General features: G+C 39.5%; 1 protein-coding gene across 9 annotated transcripts in view; it reads right to left on the bottom strand.

Moving 5' to 3' along the window:
* The window catches only part of REPS2 (RALBP1 associated Eps domain containing 2), a 247,577-nt gene that overhangs the window by 200,620 nt on the left and 30,770 nt on the right, over positions 1–16,187 (bottom strand). The gene's annotated exons all lie outside the window — the stretch shown is intronic.

The following is a 16,187-nucleotide window of genomic DNA, read 5'->3' as shown; positions in this document are numbered from 1 at the left end:
TATTTCCATTTTGGAATCTGAAGAAATGAAATAGAGAAGAAGATCCACTCCGAAAGCAGGAAGTTCTTATCTCTTCACTAAGATTTCCTTACACATTCTGCTTCAGACCTGCCAAGAGAGAATTAAGACAGCTGTAGGCTTGGGGACAAGAGTATAGAAAGGATAGGTAAGTTAGGAGCAGCAAAGACGAACTTAGCTGGGGAATTTTCATTTCAAAACCTCACCACCACTGTATTTTCCACAACCGTAATACCTTCTCAGGAAAACTGGAAGCCAAGAGATTGTTTATTCTTTTCCTACCTTTCCACTTGTAATTGGGCCTCCCTGAGAATGGCCCACCATCCTAGTAGAGGTTAGAAAGGAACCCACTCTTCGTGATAAATGCCAAACCCTACTTTCCCCTGTGACTTCTGCAAAAAGAAATATGACGTATAATAATCCCTAACATTCATATAGTTCAAAGCTACATTGTCTCATGTAAGCCTCACAGTAACTCTCCGAGGTAGGTTGGGAAAACATTTTTATCTCCACTTTGCAGATGAGAAAATGGATGCAGAGACGGTGTGATTTGCCCAACTGAATACTAGATTCGGAGCTGATCTTCATTACTCAACTCAGTTTAATAAATTTGACAGATATTTATTAAGCACCAACTACTGCAGAAATGGGCAAAAATTCTCACATCTGTGCCTATCAATCCATCAATCAACACTTATGGTAGAGCAGGAAGTAGTGACCATGTCCCTACTGGAATATTGTGAGTGATTAAAAAATATATACAAGATGTGTTGCTTTCAACGAGTCTACAGCCTCACTGGAAAAGACAAACACAACAAATAAAAACAAACAATAAAAGACAATATATAATTAAGTACTAAATTGTGTACCCCGGGCTAAGTGCTGTGGGAGTTGAGAGAAGAGAGAAGGCTTGATAAAGGGGGCCCCCCAGATGGATGTTGACGAATGAATGGGACTGGGAAGGCAAAAGGACAGAACAGAGAGAGAGGATCCCAGGAAAGGGAGGAGCCCTAGAAACTTGGCGCCAAGAAAGTGATGAGTGAGGGAGAGCAGGCTGGAGCCGGAGGGAGGGGCAGCCTCTGAAGGGCTCTGGGATGTCAGAGGGAAGCTGCTCAAGGAAGGATGAGAGGCACAGCCAGAAGTGACCCAACAGCAGTAACATTTAAACCCAGGGCACAGGAGGAAAAACTGGCATTTTTAAAATGTTTAATATCTAAGGAATGCTAAGTACTGTTCTTTATTTCTACAACAGTTTTTTGAATAGAAGAAACAGTTATCAAACTTCAAAATAAACACAGATAAGAATGTAGAAACTAGAAACACTCATATCCCTTAAGGCTGACAGTAAACAAGAACATTTTAGAAGAGAATTTCCTTATACTTTTTGCAATTCTAAACTTACACCCTTGTTTTGGCTCCCTCGTGGCCAGAAAAGCCAGAATGATAATATACTCAAAAAACGCCAAGAGAAAGTCTTTAAGTTATGCTTTTTTCCTTTAAGTCCAGCATCAGTGCCCTGCATGACGCTGACAGCTTAACGAACTCAGAACAAAGCACTGGTTACCTACAGGGAAGAGTTTTCTAAAGCAAAGTTTGCAAAACTAGGACCAGTTGCCTGGTTTTGTATGGCTCACGAGCTAAGAATGAGTTTTACATTTTAATGGTTGAAAAAAATTAGTGCTTTCTCTGCACTGAACAGTATTTCAGGACATGTGAAAATTACGTGAAAGTCACATTTCAGTGTCCATAAGCAAGGTTTTTTTGGAACACAGCCTCACCCATTCATTTATGGGTTGTCTATGGCTGTTTTTGCCCTACAATGGCAGAGTTGAGCCGTTGCCTAAAATATTTACTCTTCGGCCCTTTACAGAAAAAATTTTCTGACTCCTGTTCTATAGTATGAAGACCTAATATGTTCTTATACCTACAGCCAATTTACGGGTCACCTGGGAGAGGGCAGTGTGGAAAATTCTATTTGGCTTCTCTGAGGTTCAGAATTTTCATGAGTGATCATTTAGATTGTATCTCAAAGATTGGTGAACTTTAAAAAGTAGTTATTGAGGGACTCAGCCATGTAAACCCTAAATAATCACTTGTTTGACTGATTTTAACTTTTTTTTCTTTGCTAGAAGTGAAGAAAGGTAGATCTTTAACAGTGTGAGAGGGAATCCTATTCCCCTGGCCGCATTTTTTCATGAGAAAGTTTGCTCTCTGTTCCCCAGGAGGGAATATTGATGAAGTAACGTTGGCGCTTCTCCCAGCTCCTCTCATTTACTCTTCTCTAAGGAAGAAGTGATGGAAGGGAAAAGAAACTGATGATTCCTGTTTCCAACAGTGTCTCTGTCTCTGTCTCTCTCTGTGTGCCTCTCTGTCTCTGTCTGTCTCCCTCTGTCTCTCTGACTGTGTCCTCTTCTCTCTCTCTCCCTCTCAGTCTCTCTCCACACCTCCACCACTTCTGAATTCTGCTGCCCTCAGAGGGGACTCCACTCCTCAAAGGGGACTACCCCTAATTCCACATAAAAAGCACACCTAATTTGGGGCCACTCTCTGTTCCTACTTGCAGGACTTGATGGGTATAAGACAGCATTTTCCTTGCAGCTTCCCAGGTAAGGGGCTATTTTGTAGATGCTCTCTTTGGTGGGGAAGGAAGGGGATAGGGAGAAAGAGGAAGCCTGATTGTGGCCACAAACCCAATCTGAATCTCCAATCCAGCTCCAGCAACAGTGAAGCTGATGTTGGCCATTTGGACATCACCCAATTCGTTCTACACTCACAGAGAAAGAGAGGGGTTGGAGTACTTGGACCCCCGTATGCCCTACAAACCACTAATGACAATGGAATCTTACAAGTTACTGTCTCCCATAAAACCAGTTTTGAACATTGGTGAAATTACATCCTGTACCCACCCATGTGTGTGTGTGTGTATGTGTGTGTGTGTGAGAGAGAGAGAGCTAATGTGTCCTCTTCCTTCCTATACAAACTCTATCCTCTGAAGCAAAAGCTTGACAAATTGAGAAAGTGGCTGTTCTCAAGCAACAAAAAGCTTGTTCTCAGCAGCCCTGCTGGCCTCTTATGTAAAGTACCAGACAGTTCACCTTTCTCCATGGAATGAAGCCTGTTTGTATCCCTGGGAATGGCTGAGCAGAAACATTAAAAAGCTTTCTGTGCACTGGGAAAGTCCAATAGTTATGTCAGACAAACTGGAGCCAACAGTTCTCACTACTTGTTAACAATAGCAAGCTGTCTAACCTTGGGAAGGCAGCTTCCTGCTTTGCTTCCCTGAACAGGATTTTGGATAAGAATTATCCTAGCCATATATTTTCATGGTGCTTTTTTTAATCACCCATAATACTCAAACATACTGTCCAAGGTTTTTTCTATGTTTTAAAGGGATAAGAAAAAAATTCTTACTTTAGTTAGTCAGCACTTCAGTCATCACAGATTTGAGCAAAGATTATTATTGATAGAATTCTGAAAATCAAATTTTCAGAAGCTATTCATGTTTCTGAAAAATGGAGGGTTCACTAAATGAGTCAGGGTAGGCTAACTACTGAAACAAACAATAATGATAAATAACTAATGATTTATCTCTTGCTCATGTCACAGTCCAAGGGTCTGTGAAGGGGACTGGTTCTCTTCATGTTCATTTGGGGACACTATCTAGTAGCTCCTCCATCCCGTGGGTCCTCAAAGTCCTCCACTAGATGCTCCACATCTGGCAGTTATACAAATAAAGACAGAGGGAGCTCAACAGAGCTGGAAAGAGAGACGGCATGGAAGATTGCTTGCACAGGGGATTTCATGAGCTAGGGTCAGAGGTGGCACATATCACTTCTCCCTGCTTTCCATCGGTTAGAACTGAGTCATGTGGTTATACTGAACTGCAAGGGAGTCTGGGAAATGTAGTCAAGCTGTGTACCCAGGAAGAAGAAATGGGTTTGGGGAACATCTAGCCAGACTCTGACATAATTACCATGTAAAAATTTCAGACCTATTGTAGACACTGTTGGTTCACCGCCAAGATTCTTGTCACCAGGCAATGCACCCATCAGTAATATTGTCTGCAAATGGCTCACAGCTGCTCCCTTCTTTGGAGACTTGCTCTCAGCCAACCTGGAACCTCTTCAGGGAGGTTGCCCTCCACACACCCCAGGGAGCAGCGCACAGCCAACGGCTGACTGACGCGAGGTATAAAAGGCCAGCCCCTTGCCTCAAAGTGAGACCAACTCTGAGGTACAAATCATGCTCCAGTGTGCCCCGTGAGATCAGGCTGAGGGGAGTCTCCAGCTAAGACTGCTTCCTTGCTTGGCTCCTTCTCCAGCCCTACCCTGCTTCTTTCACTCCCCTTCTCCTGAGCGCTCTCCCTCAACAAAGCACTTACACAGACTCCCCATCTCAGTTTCTGCTCCCAGAGAACCCAACCTGAGCCAGGATTTTACATCAGAGAGTAATATGACTCACGTCTATAGAAAAAGCATGTGCAGCACAAGTTGATCTGTAAATATTTAAGTGTTCTCAGTAGAGTATATATAGTCTTATACTCAATAAACAAAGGCCGCTTTCCCAGAACTGCAAACAGAATCCTTTTACGGTGAATATTGATTGCAGCCTCATTCTTCATTTTCGTTTCCTGCCCTTTTCTGCTTTGACCAAGTTGATGTGGCTACTGGGTCATCCAGAATCTGAGTCGCAGCCTTGCAAGGCCAGAAATTCCTTTATCACTTCTTTGGAGGTATCACAACCCATAAGAGAGTGCAGTACATAAATTACAATTCCAGTTAACTGATTCACGTCCACAGTGATATCTGTTCTACGAACCACAACTCTCATGCACATAGCATTCCCCTTCTGTGTGCATAAGTTCTCTCTGAAGATTAATTTTAAATAAGAAAACTGCTTCTCAAATATAAAATCATAAAAACAAAGGAAGTAAATAAGGACTAAGTAAGGAATTTAGTCCTAATAAGGACTAAATGAACCTGAAACACCCTATTTCACTGTAAAGGATCCTTCCAAGTAGTGTTTTGAAGACAAGGAGCACATTTTAATCATCTCATGCTCAATAAATGATTGATTTAAAACAAACGAGGAATAAGAATTACCTGGCAAGTACTAGAAACACAATGGGAAAGTATCCTTCAAAGATTTTCTCTCGTGAGAGACCTAGGTTTGCCTTTGCCACTAAATCCCCTCCTAGTTTAAACTACTTTTCTGCCATGATTTTACTCTCCACTTTATGTCTTATTGTACATTTTCACTCATTTCTTTAATTCTCTTCTTTAGGAGTTCCATCCAGTCACTAAAAACTTAAATTTTAGTTTAGCTGTTTCCTGATGACTTCTGAGCAAGTACCATAATCTTGATAATAGTTTCCAAAATAACAATGTAGATTTGGTTGTGTCTTGGAAATGTTCCTCTCTACATTTACCCTCCTTTGCAGATTATATCTGAATCTGGTGGAAAAGATAGGTTTTACATTCAGGCAGCTTTCCAGGCAGCATGATTTCATGATTTACAACATGGAATTGTATTAGTAATCTATTGCTGCATAATGGCAGCTGGAACGACAAACATTTATTATCTCACAGTTCTGAGGGTCAAGAATTCAGGAGTGACTTAGCTGAGTAGTTCTGGCTCAGGGTTTCTCAGGAGGTTGCAGCCAAGCTGTCAGCCAGGGCTGCAGTAATCTGAAGGCTGGACTGGGGCTGGAGGATCCATTTCCAAGATGTCGTGCTCACATGGCTGTGGACAGCAGGCCTCAGTTCCTTCTTACCCGGGCCTCTCCACAAGGCTGCCTGAGTGGCTTCAGGACACAGCAGCTGGCTTCCCCCAGAGGTAGTGATCCAAGACCAAGTGCTTCTGCAACCACACCGTCTTTTATGACCTAATCTCAGAAGTGACACACCCTTCTGCCATATCCTATTTGTTAGAAGCAAGTCACTAAGTCCAACTCACACTCAAAAAGAGGGGAATTGAGCTCCAGTTCTTGAAAGAAATGTCAAAGAATTTATGGACACATTTTAAACCACCCCACAACTCTTCACACAACTGGTTCCTAACTATTCCCTTGTTCTTTAGAGTCCCTCTCAAATCTGCAAAGTTTAAACACTGGCTGGATATTTTGTGATAGTAAGTAATTTTTGTTTAACTTTTTCAGGTGTGATAATAGTCTTGTGGTTATGTTTAAAGAAAAAGAATCCTTATCTTTTAAAGATACATACTGAAGTATTTATGGATGAAATTATATGGTGTTTTAGATTCACTTCAAAATTATAAGGGATATCCATTTATATGAAATATCCAGAATAGGCATATCCATAGGGACTGAAAGCAGGTTAGTGTTTACTAGGACTGGGAAGAGGGAGGAATGGGGAGTGACTGCTTAATGGGGATGGGATTCCTTTTGGGGGGAATTAAGTAGTGATGATGGTTGTACAAGATTGTGAATTACTAAATGCCACTTAATTGTACACTTTAAAATGGTGGAAATAGTGAATTTTATGTTAAATGAATGTTATCGCAATAAAAAAAATAAATATATTTGAAAGAAAAATAAAACTATAAGAGGGGAGAATATGCGGGGCTGGCCCAGTGGCCTAGTTGTTCAGTTCGCATGCTCCACTTTGGAGGCCCAGGATTCACAGGTTCAGATCCCAGGCTCAGACCTAGCACTGCTGGTCAAGCCACACTGTGGAGGCATCCCACATAAAGTAGAGGAGGATTGGCACAGATGTTAGCTCAGTGGCAATCTTCCTCAAGCAAAAAGAGGGAGATTGGTAACAGATGTTAGCTCAGAGCCAATCTTCCTCACCAAAAAAAAAAAAGAGAGAGAGAGAATATGGGATTATAGACGAAACAGTGAGGTAGCATTGATAATTGTTGAAAGTGTGTGATAGGTACATGGGGGTTCATTAATTATTCTCTTTATGTTCATGTATGTTTAAAATTTCACATAATAAAAAAATTTCAAAACAAAGTCTGTCAACCATAAAGGAAATTTGAATATTGACTTCAAATTCAATATTCAAAATTGAATATTGATTCAATGACGTTAAAGGATATTGTTTATGTATTTTTAAAGTGTGGTAATGACATAATGGCATAATGTTTATGAAAAAAACAACTCTTATCATTTATGGATGCATTCTGTATTATCTACAGGTGAAATGACATGATATCTTGAATTTGCGTTAAAATACTCAGGCACAAAGGAAAAAAAGCAGGGAGGGGTTAGTCTGAAACAAGAATTGGAAAATGTTGACAACTGTTTGAGCTGAGTGATGTGTACAAGGGGGGGAATTATACCAATCTCTCTAATTTTTTATGTTTGACATTTTCCAAAATAAAATATTTTAAAAATATGTCAACCTTTATCGGCACCCCTTAGCACTCCCATTTTTCATTCCAATATGTAAGCTCTTACCTGGACTCCTGTATCTAAGTGGTTTTGAACCTTAACATTAAACAGAAATGTTAAACAAAATAACAATATTAGGTCATGTCTTTCTCTTTGAAAATAGTGAAATATCTGGCAACTACTCAGATTTTTGTTGCTGTTGTTTTAGAATGTGACCGCATGAGAAAGTTCAGCACAGCTGGCCAACAATGCCTGCCTTCCTTTTGCACTGAAAGAAACAGAAGAGTACGTTCATTTTGAAGAGGATGTTTGTTTCACATGTGGTGTATTATCTTCACAAGACTCCACCTCTTAACTGAAATGGGAGCCAGAAACAGGAGCATCCACTAATAAGCTGAATTTTTTTCTTTTAGCTTCAGAATCTCTTGGGGAAATATATGTTTGCAAACAGTTTCCATATTACTACACATGCCAGCTCAGTAACGATGAAAATAACAACACTGGATTAAAAAAATAAATAAAAGAGTGTATCACCTCTGTAATTCTTTCCATTTTGGAACCAGAGTACTGTACTTGCATTGATAGAAAAAGGCCTTAATGCACAATGAGGCTTTAATCCGAGGACCTGTGCAACAGAAAAACTGGAAATATTTTTGAGTTCATGAAACTCATTCTCAATTTTGACCTAAACTAGCTATTTCATTTAACCCAATGGATATATATTAAAAAAAAAAAAAGCTGTTCTTTCTGGAGCCAGATTCCACCTAGCAAAGCCTCAACAGACTTCTGATCCTTTAGGAAAGTGCTGTTAGAAAACTTTTACAAGCCTCTTATGTTCCCAGGGATTGTTCGTAACAATTGGCTTAAAATATAAATTTAGCCAAGTCTATGAGAGTTCATCAAAGACATAGCATGACCCACTAGGATGGCTATAATCAAAAAGAGGGACAACAAGAAGTGTTAGTGAGGATGCAGAGAAACTGGAACCCTCATAGACAGCTGATGGAAATGTAAAATAGTACAGCTACTTTGGAAAGGAGTCTGGCAATTCCTCAAAAAATTAAACATAGAGGGGCTGGCCCCGTGGCCGAGTGGTTAAGTTCGCACGTTCCGCTGCAGGCGGCCCAGTGTTTCGTTGGTTCGAATCCTGGGCGCGGACATGGCACTGCTCATCAAACCATGCTGAGGCAGCGTCCCACATGCCACAACTAGGACCCACAACGAAGAATATACAACTATGTACCGGGGGGCTTTGGGGAGAAAAAGGAAAAATAAAATCTTTAAAAAAAAAAAATTAAACATAGAGTTATCATATGAACTAGCAATTTCACTCCTAGGTATATACCCAAGAGAAATGAAACATACATCCACATAAAACTTGTACACAAATGTTCACAGCAGCATGATTCATTGTATCCATAAAGTGGAAACAACCCAAATGTCTACCAACTGATGCACGATAAACAAAATGTGATATAGGCAAACAATGAAATATTATTTGATAATGAAAAAGAGTGAAGTACTGACACATGCTACAACATGGATGAACCTGAAAAACATTTTGCTAAGTGAAAGAAGCCAGACACAAAAGCCACATATTGTATGATGCTATTTATATGAAATGTCCAGAACAGGCAACTCTAGAGAGATGGTGTGGCCACCTGGGGCTGGGCGGGGGGAGGGTAGAGGGAAATGAGGAGCGACTGCTAGTGGGTATAGGTTTCTTTGGGGGGTGATGAAAACGTTCTGGAATTAGTAGTGATATCTGTACAACCTTGTGAATATACTAACACTCACTGAATTATACACTTTAAAAGGGCGAATTTTATGGCATGTGAATTATATCTCAATAAAAAAATGTTTTTAAATACATAGCATGTCACTACCACCTCCCTATTATTTCCTTGTAGAAGCAAAACAGAGGAACAGTGTGTAGTGGGTACAATAACAATGAAGTTCCTCTCCTTTGCCTAAGTCATGCTTGGAATTTAACCCCCAGCCTATACCAATCCACACTGACCCAAACAGGCAACAGGCAACGCTTCACACTGGGTGATGCCGCTCTTTTCCCACTTCATTACATCATGTAAATGTCATGATCACCTCGGACTATATGAATTAAAGCAAACCAAAAGACTCAACCCTGACAAGGGTGGAATTGAGCCTTCTCAAATGGTGCCCTTTCTAAATCTCGCCTCACTCCTTGCCTCTTTCTTACCCTGGCTCAGAGTCCTCAAAACAAGTCTATGACTCCTCTGGAGAGTAGGACCATGTGAGGCAGCTCCATTGGAGAGGGAGGTCTCCAGCCTTTTCCCAAGCTTCCTCACAGCCATTTCTCTTTCCCACTCCGTGGGGGAAAGCAGTTTAATAACTCAGTTGTGTCTCATCGGACACAGTGGGTATGTTTGAGATATGTTTCTGAAACTGTATAAATCAGATTTTCATAAGGATGAGTGAAATTTGAACAAATCCACGACAGGCATACAAAATAAATCTTATTATGAATCACTTTATTAAATGACGAATTACTTCTATTTCCTTGTTGGGTCATTCCTGATTTTCATATATCTAGTTTACTTAAAGCACAGCAGACATATAATACAGATTCTGTATGATAGATACATTTATACATATATGAATATTTATTTATATCTACAATTCATCAGAGAAGAACTTCCTGAACCCAGAAAATGGTTAGGTTCAGATCTTAAGTAGTGAAATTAATTTAAAACTTTCTTTTTAGCAACTTTCAAAACCACACATCAAAAACGTTCTTAGTAAGTTAGTTAGGCTAACTTAGTAAGTTAGTAACGCTAAGTGGGTTTTATTTTTTTCTCTTTTTTTAACTAAATGAAAATTATCTCTCTAATTTATATAAGAGTGAGGCAAAGTATAAATATGTAAAATAATAACTAAATTTTTAAAAGATAACAATTATCTTGCCCAAATTTCCATCAACAAATGAATGGATTAAAAAAAAATGTGGTAGGGCCAGCCCCAGTGGCCTAGTGGTTAAGTTCGGTGCCCTCCACTTCAGCGGCCCAGGTTCGGCTCTTGGGCATGGACCTACACCACTCTGTTAGCAGCCATGCTGTGCTTGCAGCCCACATACTGAAAAATAGAAGAAGATTGGCATGGATGTTAGCTCAGGGCAAATCTTCCTCAGCAAAAAAAAAAAAAAAAAGTGGTATATACATATAATGTGATATTATTCAGCAATAAAAAGGAAGGAAGGAAATTCTGACATATGCTACAATATGAATGGACCCTTGAGGACATCCACAAAACAAGTCAGATAGAGAAAGACAACTACTATATGATCTCACTTATATGTAGAATCTAAAAACATCAAATTCGGGGCCAGCCCCATGGCCGAGTGGTTAAGTTCGCGTCCTCTGCTTTGGCAGCCCAGGGTTTCACTGGTTCGAATCCTGGGCATGGACCTAGCACCGCTCATCAGGTCATGCTGAGGTGGCATCCCACGTACCATAACGAGAAGGACTCACAACTAAAATATATACAACTATGTACTGGGGGGCTTTGGGGAGAAGAAGGAAAAATAAAACCTTTAGAAAAAATAAATAAATAAAATAAAACAAAAACATCGAACTCATAGAAACAGATAGTAGAACGCTGGTTGCCAGGGGTTGTGGGGGGGGGAAATGGGGAGATGATAGTCAAAGGATACAAAATTTCAATTATAGGATGACTAAGTCCTGGGGATCTAATGTACAGCATGGTGACTGTAGTTCATAATGCTGTATTGTGTACTTGAAAGCTGCTAAGAGAATAGATCTTAAAGGTACACAATACAGTATTAAAAGTCCCAACCTGTGGACAGCTGATATTTTGGTAAATCATACTGTTGATGCCAATGGTTCTCCTTCCCACTGTCGAGGCTTTCCTGTCCCCAACTGCCTCCTTGGTTACCCTCCAAAAACTATCCTCTGGGAAGTGTTGGCTGAGTGCAGTGCTCAGATCATTGGTGATGCCTGGAGTCCACAAAAGGGGTCTATATACAGTTCAGGAGTCTCAGAGGAAAACTAAAACAATTGTGTCCACATACATTTAATACATTTGACTTGAAGATAAATTATGATTTTCACAGAAACAACCCTAAAGTTTGTGCATGCACCATAAACACTCAATTGATCAACTAACATTCATTTGCCAGGGTGTATTTGATCTCAGCTAATGTATTTTTATGTCACTTGCATATTATTACTTATATTTGTCCAATTTGCATTTTTTGTTGTAACCATAATGCGTCATCATATTCCCAATTCGTAAAAATGAGTCAGCAGTCCACTGAAGCATAAAAGCAGTGAAGAAAAAGTTATCTAAATACTGCAGTGCAGAATAACTTCATAAATGGAAACAGTGCGTAAGAAGTCACTGTGAATATAGAGCTGACTGTATTTCTGGGGCTCTGTAAGTGTGACGGGCAGACAAAAAAAGAATAGGAATGAAAAATACAATAATTATATGAAAATTAGATTTTATCTCTAGATCCCTGTGCTTTGCCTGTTATGAAACTGTCAAATAGTGGCAGAAAGCCATCGAAGCCTTGAATACTTTTCATAAACAAAGCACAATGACCTCTCTAGTAAACCAAGTGAGATTTTCCAGAATAAACTAAAAATTGTGCTTTCCAGGATGCTAAAGGTTCAAGTTGTACTACTGCCGAGAAATTTGTAAAACCACTCACAAAGTTAATGGAAATGTTATGCTAGGAAGGAAAATGGAATGGTCTGTTGGCAAAATTCTCTGACCAAAAAATGGTGTCGTACATCCCCTAATATCAATAGCGTTCTGAATAAACAAGCACTTATGGTGTTTATGTGAATAGATATTTCACATTACAGCTAAAATAAATTTGCTCTTGGCATATGTAATGAGCATATATGAGTGAGAAGTGCTCAGTGTTTTCTTTTGTTTATCTCTGAATACTCACATTACAAAAGTGATTTTTCATTTAGGTAAAAATTATTGCGGGATCCAGTACTGGGATAGCACCAGCTATACAAACAGTAATGCAGGGCTTTGCTAGGTGAGTCAGATTGGTGGCAGGTGACAGAAAAATAATCAAAAGTGCCTTAAGCCATAGAGCATTTATTGGCTCATACAACTTAATTCAGGCACTCAGGCGATATCATCACAACTTGTTGCGCCTCCATCTCTCCTCTCTGCCTTCTGCTCTGTTAGCTTCATTTTCAGTCTCCACAGAGTGTCTCCCAGCTACTCCAATCACACATGCTCTCAGGCTGAAGTCCAACTTGCCACTCTTCCAATAGCCCCAACTAACATCTACTTGAATCTCATTGGCTAAGTCTAACTGGATCACATGCCCTTCCATGAATCAGTCTCTTTGGCCAAGGGAATGCAATGCTTTTTTTTTTTTTAATTGAGGTAACATTGGTTTATAACATTATATAGATCTCAGGAGTATATCATTATAATTCAATTCTGTATACACTTTGTTGTGTTTACTACAAAAGTCTAGTGGTCATCCATCACCATACAAATGTCCCCCTTTCCCTCTTCTTTCCTCCTCCAACTCCCCTTCCCCTCTGGTAACCGCCAATCTGTTCTCTGTATCTATGTGTTTGTTTGTTGTTGTTTGTATCTTCCACATATGAGTAAAATCATACAGTATTTGTCTTTATCTGTCTGACATTTCACTTAGCATAATGCTCTCAAGATCCATCCATGTTGTCACAAATGGCAAGATAGTATTGAAAATCCTAGCTAGGTAAGAAAAAGAAATAAAAGACATCCAAATTGGAAAGGAAGAAGTAAAACTATCTCTATTTGCAGATAACATGATTTTATATATAAGAAATCCTGAAGAATCCACCAAACAACTATTACAAATAATAAACGAATACAGTAAAGTTGTAGGGTACAAAATGAACATACAGAAATCAGTCATGTTTCTATACACTAACAACAAACTAGCAGAAACAGAAATCAAGAAAACAATCCCATTTACAATTGTAACAAAAAAGAATAAAATACCTAGGAATACATTTAACCAAGGAGGTGAAAGACCTGTAGTCTGAAAACTGCAAAACATTGTTGAAAGAAATTGAAGAAGACACAAAGAAATGGAAAAATATTCCATGCTCTTGGATTGGAAGAATTAACATAGTTAAAATGTACATATTACCTAAAGTAATCTACAAATTCAATGCAATCCCAGTCAGAATCCCAAGACATTCTTCACAGAAATAGAACAAAGAATCCTAAAATTTATATGGAACAAGAAAAGACCCTGAATAGCCAAAGCAGTCCTGGGAATGCAATGCTTTGACTGGCCATACTTGAGTCACCATTCATCCCTGGAACTGGGGATGAATTCAACTCTCACCAAAGCACAGAGTCTGAGATGCAAGTAGGGCTGGTCTTCCAAAGGAAAATTAGGGAATTATACCAAGAAAAAGTTGAATAGATGATGGGGAGGGGGTGATAATAGATGCCAATTACAGTTTGTGAATAAAATGAGTTTTTCATGCTCCTTTATTCACTCAGGACAGCTGGATGTCAGCAATATGCTTCGTGATTCAGTGTGGAAGTAATCTGATTAAACTACTACCACTCGGTACATGTATTTTCAGTATGCTATGGAAAGTAATAGGCAGCATGTATAAGATGACTTTTCCATACTGGAGTGCATTAACTATCAAGAAAAAGATGCTCATATAAGCACGACACTGATAATGCCAGTAAAAACCACTTCTGCATATTCCAGTGCTTGCTGCTTTCTAAAGTGGAATTCAGTGATGCATTGGATATCCGAACTTGTCACTTGAGATCCAAAACACTGTGATTTCTACTGTTCAACATAAGATATTGGACTTTTTAAAGATCAGACTGAGATACAAATGACTCAGTCACCAGGACTTTCACCCTCTCTCAACCTTTGATGAGTTTCTTCATTTGATGGAGAAAGAAATAACTGCTGTATTTGGGGGTCTATTCTAGAATCACATGCAGTTCTAGTTAAACAAGGCAGATTGACCTCATACATATGTCTTGGATCCCTCTGGAAATCCCACTAGAAAGACTGAAAGGAAATTTTGTAAGACGTAAACTCTCAAGGAAACAGAAAGCTAGAGAAGATGACAGCAGATAAGATATGACAACGAAATGTTGAAAGCTGGCCAAGTGGATGGCCAAGTGGCATATGACATAATGAAGCAGAAAAGGCTAAGTGCCTACAAGGTGGGAAACCAATAAAAAGTAAGATTATCCATGTCACAGAACTCTCAGAAAAGCTAGCTGGAGAAGGCCCTCTGAAGGTGGTATGCAGGGTGAAGCTGAAAACAGAGTGGGCAAAAATTCTTTCAGAGGAAGAGCTAGAGCCCAGATCTCATCCTGCCTCCACATAGTCCCAAAAATAGAATGAATGTATGTAAAAAAATTACTTAATTTACCAATGAAGAAAGCTGCAGCACAGCAAAGGAGGTTCAAAGATCATTTTAGAACCTGAAATGTATATACTCAAGCAGGAAAAACATGTTGAAATAAGTTTATTTAGCCACAGAACTGTTAATATTCTACAGGACCATAAAACCATAACCTTGGGGTTGTCATTTCTACTAGACATCTCTATTGAACAAAAGTCTACAGGTGAACATGTACGTTTACAGAGTATGAACCCGAATTAACAGAAAGCAGTACGTCAAATGCAGATTCTCCCAGACAATGAAATAGTCCTTGGGCAGGCCCGCTGGACAATGCTGCAATATGACATTGAAAAGACATTCAGTCATCCTTTTGCCTTTTTATATGTTTTGGATAATTTTTCTTAATAAGAGAAATAAACACCTCTTTGAAAAGCCATAATTTGAATACTTACAAGCATTCTCCATACTACTGTAGTAAGAATTATATTATCTCACAATGTGATTTTAACATTTTCTGCTGTTCTGGCTCCTTCCCCTTAGAACACTGGTTCTTAAAACTAAATGTGTAAAACATTATCTGGGGTGTTTTTTTTTTTTTAAAAAAAAGGCAGATTCAGGCCCACCAGAGATCCTGACCATATTTTAAGAAAATATGCCTTAGTACATAAAGGTAGTAGGTGGACAGGCACAGAGTAGAGATGGGTTTCGCCACAGCCTGGGCAAGAACAAGGGACTGAAACAAGACAACCACTGTACCCAGGAGGCTCCCTGGCTCTGCCGCAATGGCCTTCCAGACTGTCTTCTCCACATATATCTCCAGGTCCTCAAAGTCCCACTGGCCTCTTTCTTACTTCCTTTTTCTCCTTCCTCAAACCTCTCAGCCTGCCCAACCCAAACCAGAACAATCCTAATTCCATCCTCCTATGAGGTCATTCATTTCTTTCTCCACTCTCTTTTAAAGTCACTGCTTATGAATAAATCTTATTCCCAATTCCTTTAAGGCTCTACCCTCTGATTTACGAAAACCTTATCTTTCCTCAAAAACTCTGGCTCAAGCAAATCAAAAGCATTGTCTTTTACACTATGTCCAATACTAGTGTTACTGAACCAGGTTTGTTTTGCCCATCACGTGATAAAGCCAATCACCAAGATGACGAGTTTGCAGCAGAGAAAGGGTTTATTCACAAGGCAGCCAAGCAAGGAGACGGGAGACCAAATCTCAAATCTGCCTTCCTGAAAAGGGGGATTAGGGATATTTATGGGGTAAAGGAGAAGGTAGTCTGAAGTGTGGGAGTACACGATTGGAGGTAAGGAGAAGTGAGGTAATGGATGATCTGTGCAGTGTAGTCAAGCTTCATGGCTCTTTATAGGATGCATCTTCACAAAATGGTGGTGTTAGCATG

This window comes from Equus przewalskii, chromosome X, assembly GCF_037783145.1.
Source record: "Equus przewalskii isolate Varuska chromosome X, EquPr2, whole genome shotgun sequence".
NCBI lineage: Eukaryota > Metazoa > Chordata > Mammalia > Perissodactyla > Equidae > Equus > Equus przewalskii.
This window is presented reverse-complemented; position numbering and strand designations above follow the sequence as displayed.